The sequence below is a fragment of the Ursus arctos genome, unplaced genomic scaffold, assembly GCF_023065955.2.
Source record: "Ursus arctos isolate Adak ecotype North America unplaced genomic scaffold, UrsArc2.0 scaffold_34, whole genome shotgun sequence".
Classification (NCBI taxonomy): Eukaryota; Metazoa; Chordata; class Mammalia; order Carnivora; family Ursidae; genus Ursus; species Ursus arctos.
In genome coordinates this window covers 10,928,652-10,942,188 of record NW_026623030.1, presented here as the reverse complement: position 1 = coordinate 10,942,188, position 13,537 = coordinate 10,928,652, and the positions used below count along the sequence as shown (strand labels likewise).

The window sequence follows — 13,537 nt, the reverse complement described above, 5'->3', positions numbered from 1 at the left end:
AGTTTTTGTAGCTGATTTCTTTAGGCTCCCACAGCCCCTCTGTCTTTCTGACATTCTAGCCCTAACACTATTCTAAAGGGCTATTTATTTGCTCCTGATGGAATTGTGAGCTCCAACAAGGGCAAGAGCCAACTCTTATTCAATGTTGCTTCCCTAAGATCTGGTACAAGAATGTTAGCTCAGTGAAGTTTGTTGTATGAATAAATGCCAACTGGTGGTGACTTCCTACGATCTCTACTCCACCTTATTCATCTAATTATAATCCATGTTAGGGCACCTGGGTGGCTCAGTCGGTTGAACGTCTGCCTTTGGCTCAGGTCATGATCTCAGGGTCCTGGGATCGAGCCCTGCATTAGGCTCTCTGCTCAGCAGGGAGTCTGCTTCTCCCTCTGCCTCTGTGTGCTCACTCACACTTGCTCTCAAATAAATAAATAAATAAATAATCTTTGAAATCCATCTTGGACTGCATTTCACAAGCCAGAATCCAAGGAAGCCAGGCTAAACGGCCTCAGAGAAAGGAGGAGGAAACTGAGGCTCAAGTGGTCAGTGGCAGGTCTGACTCTCAGCCCGTCATTTCACTGCAGCTCCCAGCTGCCTTGTTTCTGGTTCTGAGGTTGGAGCTTCTTGGGGGCAGGAACCAAGACTTGGATCTTATTTCCTGGCTTGGCAGGGCGCTTTGCTTATTATCACAAAGATTGCCATTTATCGGGTGCTTACAAGGTGCCAAGCCCTTTATATGTATTTTTCCCACAGTTTGCAACTCTCACGATATACACAGGGAAGGAAGGTACAATTATCCCCATTTAGAGGTGAACAAACTGAGGCGAGGTAAGTAACTACATATTTATCAATGTGACTTCTAGTTCGTTTCATAAATTTATCCAGGTTCCACTGAAACCTCACCAAACTTGTCATCAAACCCATTTTCCGGAGCAAGAAATCGAGGCCCCAGGACTACAGAGCCTGTTCCTGTGCCTCCAGAATGCTTGGCCCGCAATCCGACTTGAACGATCGCGCTGGCAACAGCGCCCCCTGCAGGCGGCGACGGCCACGCCTGCGTCACGTTCAGCCCCGCCCCTCGGCGCCGGAAACGTCCGAACTCTCTCTCCGAACTCCGAAGGTTATTGAGCGCTGCTCCAAAGGTCCGGGCTGGGAGACGCCGGGCGCACAGCCATCGGCCCGGACCCGACTTCCCCGCAGTTTTAGTTGCTGCGGCATCGGGTCAGAGGCATCCCCGGGGACCGCGGGAAGGTGGAGGCGGCTTTCGCTGCCGTCGTCTCCTTCGTCGTGAGTAACGCCCAGACAGACTCCGCGGGGCATCCGGGAGGGCCCGACGCCCACCCAGGAGCGGAGGAGGCGGGCTCTGGGAGGGGCTCCTGAGGCAGAGGCTCTGCCCTGGGGGACAGTGCTACAAGCGAGGACACCGTGCCCTGGCATGTGTCCGTGCGTCCTTGAGCAGCAACCTCCCCCTCCTTAGACCTCAGTTTCTGCACCTGTAAAATGGGGGTTCGCGACACTTCTGTAACTGCAAAAACCGGGATTTCGTCCAGCATTTTCATAATTCCCCTCCCCCAGGCAGGCACTGAGAAATCAGAGCTGGGTCAGGCTCTGCCGTGTGGACGTGCAGAGTTCCGGGATCGCCTTCCCTTGCTCTGTTAGTCCTTCTGATACTGGAGAGCCCCAGAGGTTGGGGACTAGCCCCTTGCTGGTGGACCAGGTGCCCTGCAGCCTAGGATGTGACAGACATGAGACACGGCCATGCAAGTAACAAGTAACCGTGCTAGCTCAGATTTACTGAGCACTTACTGTGTGTCTGGCTTTACGTGAAGCCCAACACGTGTTATTTCCGCCTCAGGACAGCCCTGTCTGGTAGGTACTATTCCTCCCCAGTTGACTGAGGAGGTGTTTGAGGCCCAGAATCACAGAATAGTAACCAGTCCAAGGTGTCCCAGCTAAGAAGTGGCTGAAACAGCAGTCCACAGCCTTACCCACTGTACTGTTCTAAGAAATGTTTGACCTGGAAGGCAGAATGGCAGGACGGGGAAAATGACAAGGGCCTGCCATTATCAATAATACAAACCATGAATTGAGCACTAAATATGTGTTGGGTGGTGGCCTAAGGGCCAACATCCTTTATACTGCTGACCCTACACTACAGGGTTTGTTATTTCTACTTCATAGATGAAGCTCAGAGAGGTCATCTCATATGTCTCAGGTCACACTGCTACTAAAATCTGGGTTCATGAGTGGCGCACTCTACGTGCCTGTATATCGCTCTTAGGAAGACCCCACTCTTTTTTAAAAAAAAGGAAGATCTGACTCTTCTCTGAATCTCAGTTTCCCCTTCTGTAAAATGGGAGACTTGGGCCATAGGGCCCTGGACATTGTTTCCTGAGCTCACATTCTTTGATTTTTAGGTAGCATTGACATGATGTCTGGAGTCCTGAGTTTGCTCCCAATTTTCTGTGACTTGGGAATGCCTTGGCCAAGTCCCCTGTATCTCTGAGCCTCAATTTCCCCCTTCAAAAAATGTAGAGACTAGACAATCCTAATTGCAATGGCACCTTCTGGCTTTAATATTTTATGACTGCGGATGAAGAGACAAGTTGAGGTCCAGCAAACCTTGCATCCCCTGAGAATGTCTAATGAATGTGAATCCGCCACCTCACTCAGAACATCCCTGGTGGTAGGCTTCCAAGGACAGATATTCTGCATGGGTGAAGGGGAGCGGCCACTTCCATCACTGGGGGAGGCTTACTCCTCCGAGTAAGCTCAGAGCTCGCCCCTCAGGTCAGACCAGCCCAAGGCTGAATGCCAGCCCTCCCACGTCCCAGCCGGGCACCTCGAGCAAGCGACCTCTTCTGTCTGTGCCTCAGTTTCTACATCTGTAAAATGGGGTGCTAATAATACCAGCTTCGTTTGGAAAACATATGCAAAAAACCTAACACCATTTCTGGCCTCGAAACCCCTTAATAAACACAACTGTGACTGATTGTGTCTGCAGCGCCATCCTGGGGACTAGGACAGTTCCTGAGCTCTGGAACCTGCCACCCTCTGCCCCCTGGGAGCATGGTGGTGTTGGGAGTGAGGGAAGAGAAGCAGGGTCCTGCTGAGTCAGCAGGGCACCCGGATAAAAGAAACAGGCAGCCCCCACCCCTGGGGCGGCTGGTGTAGGCTGCCAGGCGTGATGGTGGCCGAAGCCGCGTTAACGGGCATTCCGGCACGTCCCTGGCTGGCGGCCGCCCCTGGGGTGGGGCAGAGGCCGGCTGAGGACAAGAGGCAGAGGAATTGTGTCAGGACTGCTGCACTGTGTGCCAGGGGCTGCAGCTAGGGGCAGGCTCGTGGTTCCAGATGAGGCGGCTGGAGTGCGTGCTGTGCCTCAGGCTTTTATGAAGTCCATTCACATCTGTTGCGTCCCCGGGACAGGGCTGGGTGACACAGGACGGGATTTTCCACCTGCAGTACAGAGACGCTACTCCTGGGTGCCTGTGGGTGAGCTGCAGGGGGTCGGGAGCCCCCCAAACTCTGCAGGATTGTGTGAGTGATTCTGCAAGAGGTGCCAGACCCCCCAAACGGCAGAAGTTCTGGGTTTAGGAGTCAGAACTGGTGTAAGACACCCTGATGCTAGTAAATGGCGTTGTGTGACTGGGCTGGTGGCTGAACTGCCCGCCCCCACCCCTCCTGCCCCCTCCCTTCCTTCCCTTCTTCCATCATCCAGTCAACACACATTTATTGCCCAGGCCCGCACTCGGGAATCCCAACTCCTTTTACCAAGAACAAATAAGGAGCCAGTTTTATAAGGGCTGATAGAAGGGCAAGTCCAGGGGCTGTGGGAGTCACAAATTGGGACTCCTGACCCAGCATGTGTTTGGGGAGCAAGTTGGGAGTCAGAGGCGGAGTCCTGGTTCAGTGTCTGTAGCCTTGGGCAGATTGCTAGCCTTTCTAAGCCTGTTTCCCCCTCTTTCCCATAGGCCCGATAGTGTCACTTTCAGGGTGGTGTGAGGATGGAGGAGATAAAAGATTCCCTTTTGGAATAGGCCAGGGGGAAGAGAATTGGTGTGGGAATCAGGGATCTAGTCCCAGTCCCCTCTCTGCCTGATCACTGGGTGACCCCAGACACCTCCCCAGGGCCTCAGTTTCTTCCCCACACAGAGAGGGAGCCTGGCTGCCCAGTTTTCCAGGGGCAAATGCACACGGGCAGTGGGAGCTCCAAGAAAGGTGAGCAATCAGGGAGAGCTTCCCAAAGGAGGCGGCATAACCAAGGCCTGAATGATGGAGAGCAGGGATCATGAGAGAGCTGAGAGGGGTCCCTGGCAGAGCCCCTGGGTGTGATGGAGGAATTTGGGGGTGAGGCCCTGGGTGCAGGTAGAAGGGAGGGGAGGACTGGGGTTGTCCTTGAGCCCCAGCACTCACTGACTAGTAGAGTTAATGGTGAAGAGCAGGTCGTCTGGGTCAGGTGGGCCTGGGTTTCAAGCCTACCCATCGTTGCTTCATTAAAGGCCCCCGGGGGCTCCTGGGTGTCTATTAAGTCTGCCTTCGGCTCAGGTCATGATCTCAGGATCCTGTGATCGAGCCCGACATCGGGCTCCCTGCTCAGCACTTGTCCGTGTTCTCCCGCCCCCAGCCTCTCCCTCACTCTCGCTCTCTCGCTCTCTCTCTCTCAAATAAATAAAATCATAAAGAAATAAGGCCCGGGGTAAGGTTTCACCCCGTCTAAGCCTCAGTTACTGCCATCTGGGAAATGGGGGTAAAATAACCCATTCAAAAGAATGTGGGATGTTACATGATACCAGTTATATGAAATATCCAGAATAGGCAGATCTACAGAGAGGAGAGTAGGTTAGTGGTTGCCTTAGAGCCAAAGGGATGGTAGTTAAGGAGCATGGGTGTTTTTATTTTGTGGGAGAAAGTGTCCTAAAATTGCGGCCCTGGCCGCACAACTCTGAATATACTAAAAAACATTGAATCATGCACTTTTAAGTGGTTGAAGTGTCTGCGTGGTATGTGAATTACATCTCAATAGGCTGTCGCCAAAAATCAGAAGGTTGTTGGGATGATCAGCTGAGCTGCTACAGGGCCGCACATTGGCATCGTTCCTTCCCTCCCTCAGAGAGAGCTGACGGGCTCCTGGAGGAGGGCAAGGCGCCTGGCCCACCGCTGCCTGGCTGGGGGGCCCCAAGCAAGGCACATCACCTCCCCGAGCCTCAGTCTTCTCATCTGTGCAAGGGGGGTGATTTTCCAAGCCTTGGCCACCTCTTGAGACACTGTGAGATCAGACTCTGGGTTTTGCTGGGTACGGTTGCATGCGTGTCCCCTTCTAGGGAGAGGGGCGGGGAGATTGGATGCTCCCTGTCTCTGCCCCGGGGTGGGGCTGGCTTCACGCATCTGCTGAGCTTGAGCCCTGAGGCGGATTGCACTTAGGGTGCAGGGCGGAGGATGGAGCAGGGCCTGCGGCAGACAGAGCCCACCTGCCTGGACCTCAGAGCCCAGCAGGAGGGGCACACAAGGGTCTCTTGGGTTAGGATGGAGTAGGTGGTCAGGTTGTCATTCTGGGCCTCCGTTATCTGTGACATGGGGAAAAACAGTGTCCTCCGGGTGGGGCTGGACTGAGGCTCACAGTGACTGGCCCAGCATCTACACGTAATACTTGGGAACCATTACTATTATTGTTGCTTTCGTTAATATCAGGATCATCAAGTGCCTTTTGTCACCCCATCTCAGCTATCTTGTCACACAGTGAATGGTGTCAAGGCTCCATCTCCCCTGTCCCCTTCCCAGACCATCAGCTCCCCCCCAGGGCAGGGCCTGGCTGCCCCTTCCCGGCACTGCCCTTTACAGACCCAGCCCTGGGCTTCTCCTCTATGTGGCCCCAAGCCACCTTTTTTTTTTTTTTTTTTTAAGATTTTATTTATATATTTGACAGAGATAGAGACAGCCAGCGAGAGAGGGAACACAAGCAGGGGGAGTGGGAGAGGAAGAAGCAGGCTCCCAGTGGAGGAGCCTGATGTGGGGCTCGATCCCAGAACGCCGGGATCACGCCCTGAGCCCAAGGCAGACGCTTAACGACTGAGCCACCCAGGCGCCCCCCAGGCCCCCTTCTTGCCCCCTTTCTCGAAGATCCTTTCTCTGGGCCCACACGTCTGGCTGAGCAGGGAACTGAAGCCCTGCTCCTGCCCTCTCCTTCCGCCCAGCTGCTGGGTAAGGTCACCAGGCCACCCCCCAGCGGGCCTTTCTGGGCATTCTGCTCTCACTGCGGCTGGAGCTAGAGCAGGCTGAGGCCGACTCAGCATCTCCTCCCACATCCCTCCCTCTGCGGAGCTGGGAGCCGGGCTGCGGAGTCAGCCAGAGCCGCGGCAGCGTCTGCAGCATCCCTGTGGCTGCGGCGGGCAGAGGGCCCAGAGCGAGGGGTGTGCTTTCCCCGGTTGGGTGCCAGTCCCCGTTCTGGACCCACGGTGCCTGCTTTGCAGCTCCCTTCGAACTCTCTCCACCGAAACTGCCTGCCAACCACTGCTTCTCCCTTTTCTCCTGGTTCCCATTTGTAGACACCGTGGTTGTCTCAGGCCCCAGCCTGCTGGGCTTCCCTGGGCACCTGGGGGTAGTGGGGCACGTGCATTGAGAGGAAGGACAAGGTCCCACCACAGCCTTACCGTGAATGGGCTGGGCAGCTCAGAGTGGCTGACAGAATCTCTCTGGGTCTCAGTTTCCACATTTGTACGGTGTGAATGATCTTTACGGTGTCAGCACTGACATCCATCCTTCTGATTTCTCTTAGTCTCCCCCTGACCTTGAATCTTTCACCTTGAACAGGGGCATCAGCACCAGGCTGAGCAAACAGGAGAGAGCTCAGATAGGCTGGGTGATGGGGGTAGTGGAGAAGCCCAGCTCTGGAGCCTGCGACCTTGAGCACGACTCCCCTTTCCCCCCAGGCCAGACCTCACCTCCCTGAACCTCGGTCTCTTCATCCATAGGATCCGGAGAGTCAGACCTGAGTTACTGGAGGTGGACCCCTGTGTCAGACACAGCACTAGCAGGTGACTGTCAGCAGGGGTCTCCTTCCCCTTCCAGGCCCAGCCTAGCCCCCCAAGCCTGGGGCTCTGAAGTTGAGGTCCCTGCAGGCAGTGTCAGAGATGGGAACTAGCGAAGGGCATTTTGTGGCTGAGATGGTTTCCAGGGGGGCGGGGGGGTGAGGCCAGAGCAGGCTCCAGCCCTGGGGTCGGCGGGGCGGTGGCATGGGGCTGTCCGAGAGCTTGGCGCCATTTGCTCGCTCCTTCATCCACTCAGCACACACTGAGTCAGCATCAGCTCCCTGAAGGCCATGGCGCGCCTGGGCCTGTGGAGGACAGAACAGAACCGGGCTGTGTGCCAGCCCCTGCTCCAAGCACCTTATGTGAATTAACTCCCTCTTATCCTCACAACAACAGAGTGGGATAAACACTGTTTGCCTCATTCGGCACAGAGAAGTTAAGTAACTTGCCCAAGTTACACAGCAGATAAGTGGTCGACCTGGTGTCTGAAACCAAGCAGTCCTCTCAGGTCAGTAACAAAAGCCTCCCCTCATCTTCCCACTGCCCTCATTGGGGCTGGCTTCACTTCCTGATTGTTCTGGAACAACCCACCGGGTCTTCCACCTCTAGCCCTTGTTCTTACTGTTGCCCCTGCCTGCAGGGTATTTTCTGACCCTCTTTCTCTGCTGACTGACCAAACCCTGGTCGTCTCTCAGTGCTTAGTTGTGTCAACACCTCTTCCAGGAAGGCTTCCTTGGTGCCCTTTTCACCCCAGGCTGGGTTAGACTCCTCTGCTGGCCTCTTAGCTCCCTCTCCCCCATCCACCACTTCTCTCTCTTGTTGCAAGCATCTGTTAACTTAGCTGCCTCCCACAAGACTGTGAGCCCCTTGCCCTCACCTTGGCACCCCCCAACTGTGCCTGCCACCATATGTGGTGCAGAGATCACTGGGAAATAGTGAATGGCTAAATCTTGATTGTTAATAATCTTGTGAATAGTGGGCAAGTACTAGTATCTCTGTTTCACAGAGGAAGAAACTGAGGCACAGAGGGATGAAATGATCTACCCAAGTCGCAGACCTAATAGTAACAGAGCTGGCATTTGCTGGAATGGCCTCAGTCTTCAGGAAGAGATCTTGGGCGGTGACAGAGGACCACGATAGTAGCCCTTGCTTGGGGTCTGAGAGATAGATAATAATAATAATAACGGTATTAATAATAATAATAGTAATCCCATTTTAATAGAGCTTTTACTGTGCCTCAGGCCCCACGCTAAGCACTTTGTGTGAATACTTTCATTTATACCTTACTCTTTCCCTATGAAATAAGCGCTGTGATTAACCCTATTTTATAGCTGGGGAAATAGAAGCTCAGAGAGGTTAAGTGACTTGCTCAAGGTCACACAGCAATAATTTACCAAACCAGAGTTAAACTTTTTAAATGATTTATTAATGGTTTAAAAGTCCGAAGGTCCAAAGGGTGGACAATGAAAAGTCTCCCTTCCCCTCTTCTGTCCCTAGCCCCCTCCCCTGGAGGCAGCTAGGATGATTCTCAAGTGTCCTTCAGAGCAGGTTTCTGTGTTCCCAGACACACCTGGGTTTTTGTGATTCAGAGCCAGGTTTAAACCCACACCTGTGAGATGCCCTGTTACCCACCGAGGCCTGGCAGAGATTTGGGGCCACCAAAAGCCTCTGTCGTCTACCCCAGGCCCCTCTCCCCCCTGCCATTGTGCCTCTTCAGCAATTGGCTGAGGGCCTGCCTGGCTCTCCTCAGGCCGCTGCAGAGCCTGGGCACTGGTCCAGGGCCCTGCCCAGCGATGGGGGAAGGACTGCGGCAGGCCCTGGGGGACCCTTCAGCCCAGTCTAACACCCATTTTATGATCCCTTGCGGAGACAGCCCCGCATGGAGGAACAGCCCCGGCAAAGGCAGGGAGGCTAGCGTGAGCACAGGGGGTGCGTAGGGGCCATGGTCTTGGTGCACAAGGAGACTTGGGTCTGAGTCCCGGCTCCACCCCTTTGCTGTGAAACCGGATGGGCCTCCTTAAGGAGCCTCTTGTGTTCTCAGGATTCTCGAGGATTAAGAGACAAAGTACCTGAAGTTGCTTGGGGAATGTAGTAGGCCCCCACTAGGCTGGTCGTTGGTTTGTTTTAATTACAAAGGCCTCTGCTCTGAGCTTTTCCAGACTTCCATCTGACCCCCGGAAGGCAGGGATGCAAGACCCCCAGCACTTCCTTCCTTCCCGAATGCAGAAGGAGCTGAATGTGAATAAACATTAGGTTGTATTATTGTTGTTGTTGACATTATTATTACTCTTACTTGGTGCCCAGTTCCGTGGTGTCCTTGGGTGTAGACCCCAAGGACCCCCGTTCCTTCCCGACTCCCCAGATGACACTCTGAAGGGGAGCCCCCTGGCAGGAGTTCCCTCTGTTGGGGGGCAGAGCAGCAGGGGACGTGTGCGCAGGTTTGAAGTCTGGGAGGAAGGCGGCTAACAGGAAGCTGGCTGGGGTGCGAGACTGAGCACAGGGCTGGGAATCAGGTGTCCTGGTCAGTAGCCATGGCTGCCTGAGCTCCAGTTTCCTCTGTGGAATGGGATCGTCTGTCCTCTCCCATTAAGATCGTGGGCTTTTGGACGCTCAGGCGGGGGAATACATGAGAGAATATTTGCCAACTGCAAAGTGAAAGTCACAAGCAGGGTGCCCACAGGCTGATGTGGCCTGTGGACCAGCTGTCTTGGCCCCTACCCCACCCAAGAGTATTAAAAAAATTCATTTGAAAAAAATAGTCATGGTTGCACAGCATTGTGAATGTAGTTAACGCTGCTGAATTGTACACTTAGAAATGGTTAAATGGTCAATTTTATGTTCTATGTATTTTACTATGATGAAAAAAGTGTGCAGAAAAAAGAGGATGGGGGGGGCCTGGGTGGCTCGGTTGTTAAGCATCTGCCTTCAGCTCAGGTCATGATCCTGGGATCCTGGAGTCGAGCCCCACATCGGGCTCCCTGCTCAGAGGGGAGTCTGCTTCTCCCTCTCCCTCTGCCACTCTCCCTACTTGTGCATGCTCTCTCTCTCTCTCTCTCTCCCTCTCTCTCTCTTTCAAATAAATAAAATCTTTAAAAAAAAAGAAAAAAAAAGATTTGAATTAATTGCCATTTCAGTCAGAAAAACAGAGCCCACTTTAGAGAAGTCAACAGGGACAATTTTAACGACCAAACAGGAGGCAGCAGAGGGCTGGTTACCCAAATTTGTGACGTGGACCCATGGAGGATGGGCTGTCTGGAGGGCACTGAGGCTTTGGAGGAGACCCCTGGCATGCACAGAGAGATGGGACATAGCCTGGCCTCGTCCCACCTGCCAGTCTTCCTTCAGTGCCTCCCATTGGCTGAACCTAACTAGTCAGTTGGCAGAGGAGCTTGGGAAATGTAGTTCACAGGATTGAGCACCCGAGATGCCAAGCAAAGCAGAGAAAGGGCGGGGAATGGGTCTGAGAACACATAGCAAATGACTGGTACAGTTGTCAACGTTTAACAGCTGGGTGATTTAACATAAAAATCTGGATTCATAGCTTTTCCTGAAACACCCTTGGGCCCCCTGTCCTCGTAATGACCCTGAAGACTAGGAAGGGAAAGGAAGACAGGGCATGGGGGTCAGTGAGGCCCACATCTGTCTAGTTGTCCTGGGGCACTGGCCTTGGGCAGCCCTGCTGAGGAGTCCTGAGAAGCCTACAGGGTCTCCAGTGTTCTGACTGGTACTTAGTGAGGCATGAAGGGACGGACCCCAGGCCCTCTAGAGGGATAGAGGAGAAGCCATGGGGACCCTGAGCCAGGTGGACAGAGCAGGCAGGAGCAAGAGAGCTGGCGAGGCTGGATTGTCCTCTAGAAAGAGCACATGGGATTTCCAGGACCATGGGAACCTCCTGTCTTATCTCTTGGAGACTCTCTGGTCCTGTGGAGGTTTTGTTTGTCTTTTGTTTTATTTTTCTTTCCGAGGCTCTTAGGCCCTGTGTTCAGATCAAATCTTCCAGGAAAGCCCAACATGTAAACTCATGGCAGAACTATCCTGGGGGAGGTGGTTGGTTGGCCTGGAGTTTTTCTCTGAAAATCCCTGAGGGGATGCTCAGGAAGGTCTCAGACATGTCCAGGGTCGCACATGGCATTTGAGGAGAGCCATGCTTATGCCACAGGCCTCTTGACTCCCAGGAAGCTGAGAGAGCACTGGCTTTGGAGTCAGTTGGACTGGGGGGCAAATCCTGCCTATAGCTCAGTGACCTCAGACAAGGCCCCTCACCTCTTTAAGAAGGGGATCTGGTACCTCCCTTATAGGGTGTGGGGAGGGGGAGAGGGGCTTATGCTTGTCAGGGGCCCACACAGTGCCTGGGAGTGGAGTTGTCATGGTTACCAAAGAGCCAGTCCCAGGCCTGTAGTGACAACCCAGGCTGCCCTGTACCCCCAAGATGGGGAGAACTCCCCAGCTTCCCTCTTCCTCTCTTCCTGCTCCCTCCCAGGCCACATAGCCAGCAAGAATTTGTCCTCTGCAGGGATTTGCAGGGAGAAAGTCTCTTTTTTTGATGAAACAGCGATGAGGTGATGTCTGGGTTTTTTATATCCCCATTGCTGAACTGGAGCCAGACACAAGAGTCCAGGCCAGATTCCATTAGCCACATTTGTCCTGTGGGCTCCTGGCCCTGCGGGGACCTTCCAGGGGTCCAGGGTGAGACCCAACAGCTGGGAAGCCATTGGAAGCAATTGCAAGACACGGAACCTCCACGGGGGACCCGGGCAGGGGCTTAAGAGTCAACCTCACTCAAGAGTCTTTGCTTTAAAAAAAAAAAAAAAAAAAGGAAGAAAGAGAAGAAAAAAAAAAAAGACATTGTTACGTTTTTCTTCTTGCCAATATAAGAAATCCTCTGAGGTGTGGGAGTTACTACTAACCCCATTTTTGAGAATAAAGGGAGGCCTAGAGAGGTTGATTACCTTGTTCAGAGGAATCCAGTGGTTAAGTGTCAAGTCATGCTTTTAATCCTGTTGATCTCTTGTCACTCAGTCTTCCAAAAACCTGAGTCCTCATCATCGTTCTGCTCAACAGAAGGATCAAGGGTCTGGAGAATTTGAGATTGTTGGCCATAATACTATAGGATTATATTTTAGATGGGGGCAAAAAATCCCTCAAAGTAGCGTGGACTTGTTAAAAAAATAGTTACAAAAATGTCTGAAGTAGACGGCGAACCTGTAGCCCTACTGCCCGGAGAGAAACTCGGGAACCATTTATGATGTACATTCTTCCAGATCCTTTCATGCATTTGCAAGTAAACGCTAATTTTTATGGTTTCTTAAAAAAAGATTTTATTTTTGAGTCATGTCTACACCCAGCGTGGGACTCAAACTCACAACCCCGAGATGAGGAGTTGCAGCTCACCAACTGGGCCAGCTGGGCGCCCCTGATCTTAGGTTTAAAGAAGATTTTACATCCTGTCTTGCAACTCGCTTTTTGCAAATAACAGTAGCTCTTGAAATGTAGAGGTTCCCAACCAGGCAGATGTGTGGCTGATCTGGTGGGGGAAGCGGTTGGTAAAGTTTTGTGCAAAATCGCGTGTTGCGGGGGTGAGCACTGTTGAGGGATTGTGGTTATGAGTGTCATCAGAATTTTTAAAAAGACTCAGACCCAAGCCCCTTGTTTTTCCGATGGACAGAGCAAGGCCGAGAGGGGAAGGGCAGGGGAGTGGGGAGCCCAGCCCCTCGGGATGGCCTTGAAGGGGGACAGCGAGGACGCTGCCGTGCTGGTCCTGGGCATCCTGCCCTGGCCCTGAGAGGAACTGCACTCTGCATCAGAGCCAGCAGGAGGGCGAGGGCGTCAGCCTTGGCCGGGCTGCCAGGCGGGGCTTCTGCAGTCCCTGCTGGGAGAAGATTTACGGCCACCAGGAGCTTGAGGTTACAGAGAAAGAGCTTGGTGCAGCGCTTGGGGAGGACGCTTGACGCAGTGCCTGCAGTGGGCCAGCTTCTGGTCAGGCCTGGCTCCGCCAGGCTCAGAAACGCCCTCCAGGGCGCAGGCCTAGAGCGAGGGGATGGGCAAAAGGTGGGGTTGGAGGGCGCTGTTGGGATCAGACCCCCCCACCCCTCCCCAGCTGGTGTTGGGCCCCCAACGCTGGAGAGGGGACACTGAGCACAGGGCCTGGCCGGGTTCCTGTTACTGTGCTAGTAACAAGAAGTTACTAGAGAAGGGGCAAAGGACAGTGATGGCACTGGCAGAATGACACGAGAAATTGGATAGGAGGTCCAGGTGGCTGGAGCTCAGAGCTGAAGGGTGAGGGAGGAGAAGGCAGAGGCTAGGAGCGTCGTGCCATCAGGGAAGTTTCTGAGAAGGGTTCAGGCAGGGGCCAGCCGGCCGTGTGTCAGATGCAATTCTTGAAGGCTCCCTCTGCCTGGAGGCTGGATCGGGGGAAGCGGGGGATGGGAGGGTGGTGAGGAGGCTACCACCAGCAGCTGCGGGCCACACTGGGCAGAATGCAAACAGGGCTGGGCCACCGAGCCATCCAGGCA

General features: G+C 53.8%; 1 protein-coding gene across 2 annotated transcripts in view; it reads left to right on the top strand.

Annotated features, from left to right (window-relative positions):
• Positions 1–1,134: 1,134 nt before the first annotated feature.
• The window catches only part of AP1B1 (adaptor related protein complex 1 subunit beta 1), a 78,010-nt gene continuing 65,607 nt past the window's right edge, over positions 1,135–13,537 (top strand). For both annotated transcript variants that reach the window (XM_057305921.1, XM_057305920.1), the window contains exon 1: positions 1,135–1,287. The gene's annotated coding sequence lies outside the window, so the exon portion shown is untranslated. The remainder of the gene's footprint in view (positions 1,288–13,537) is intronic.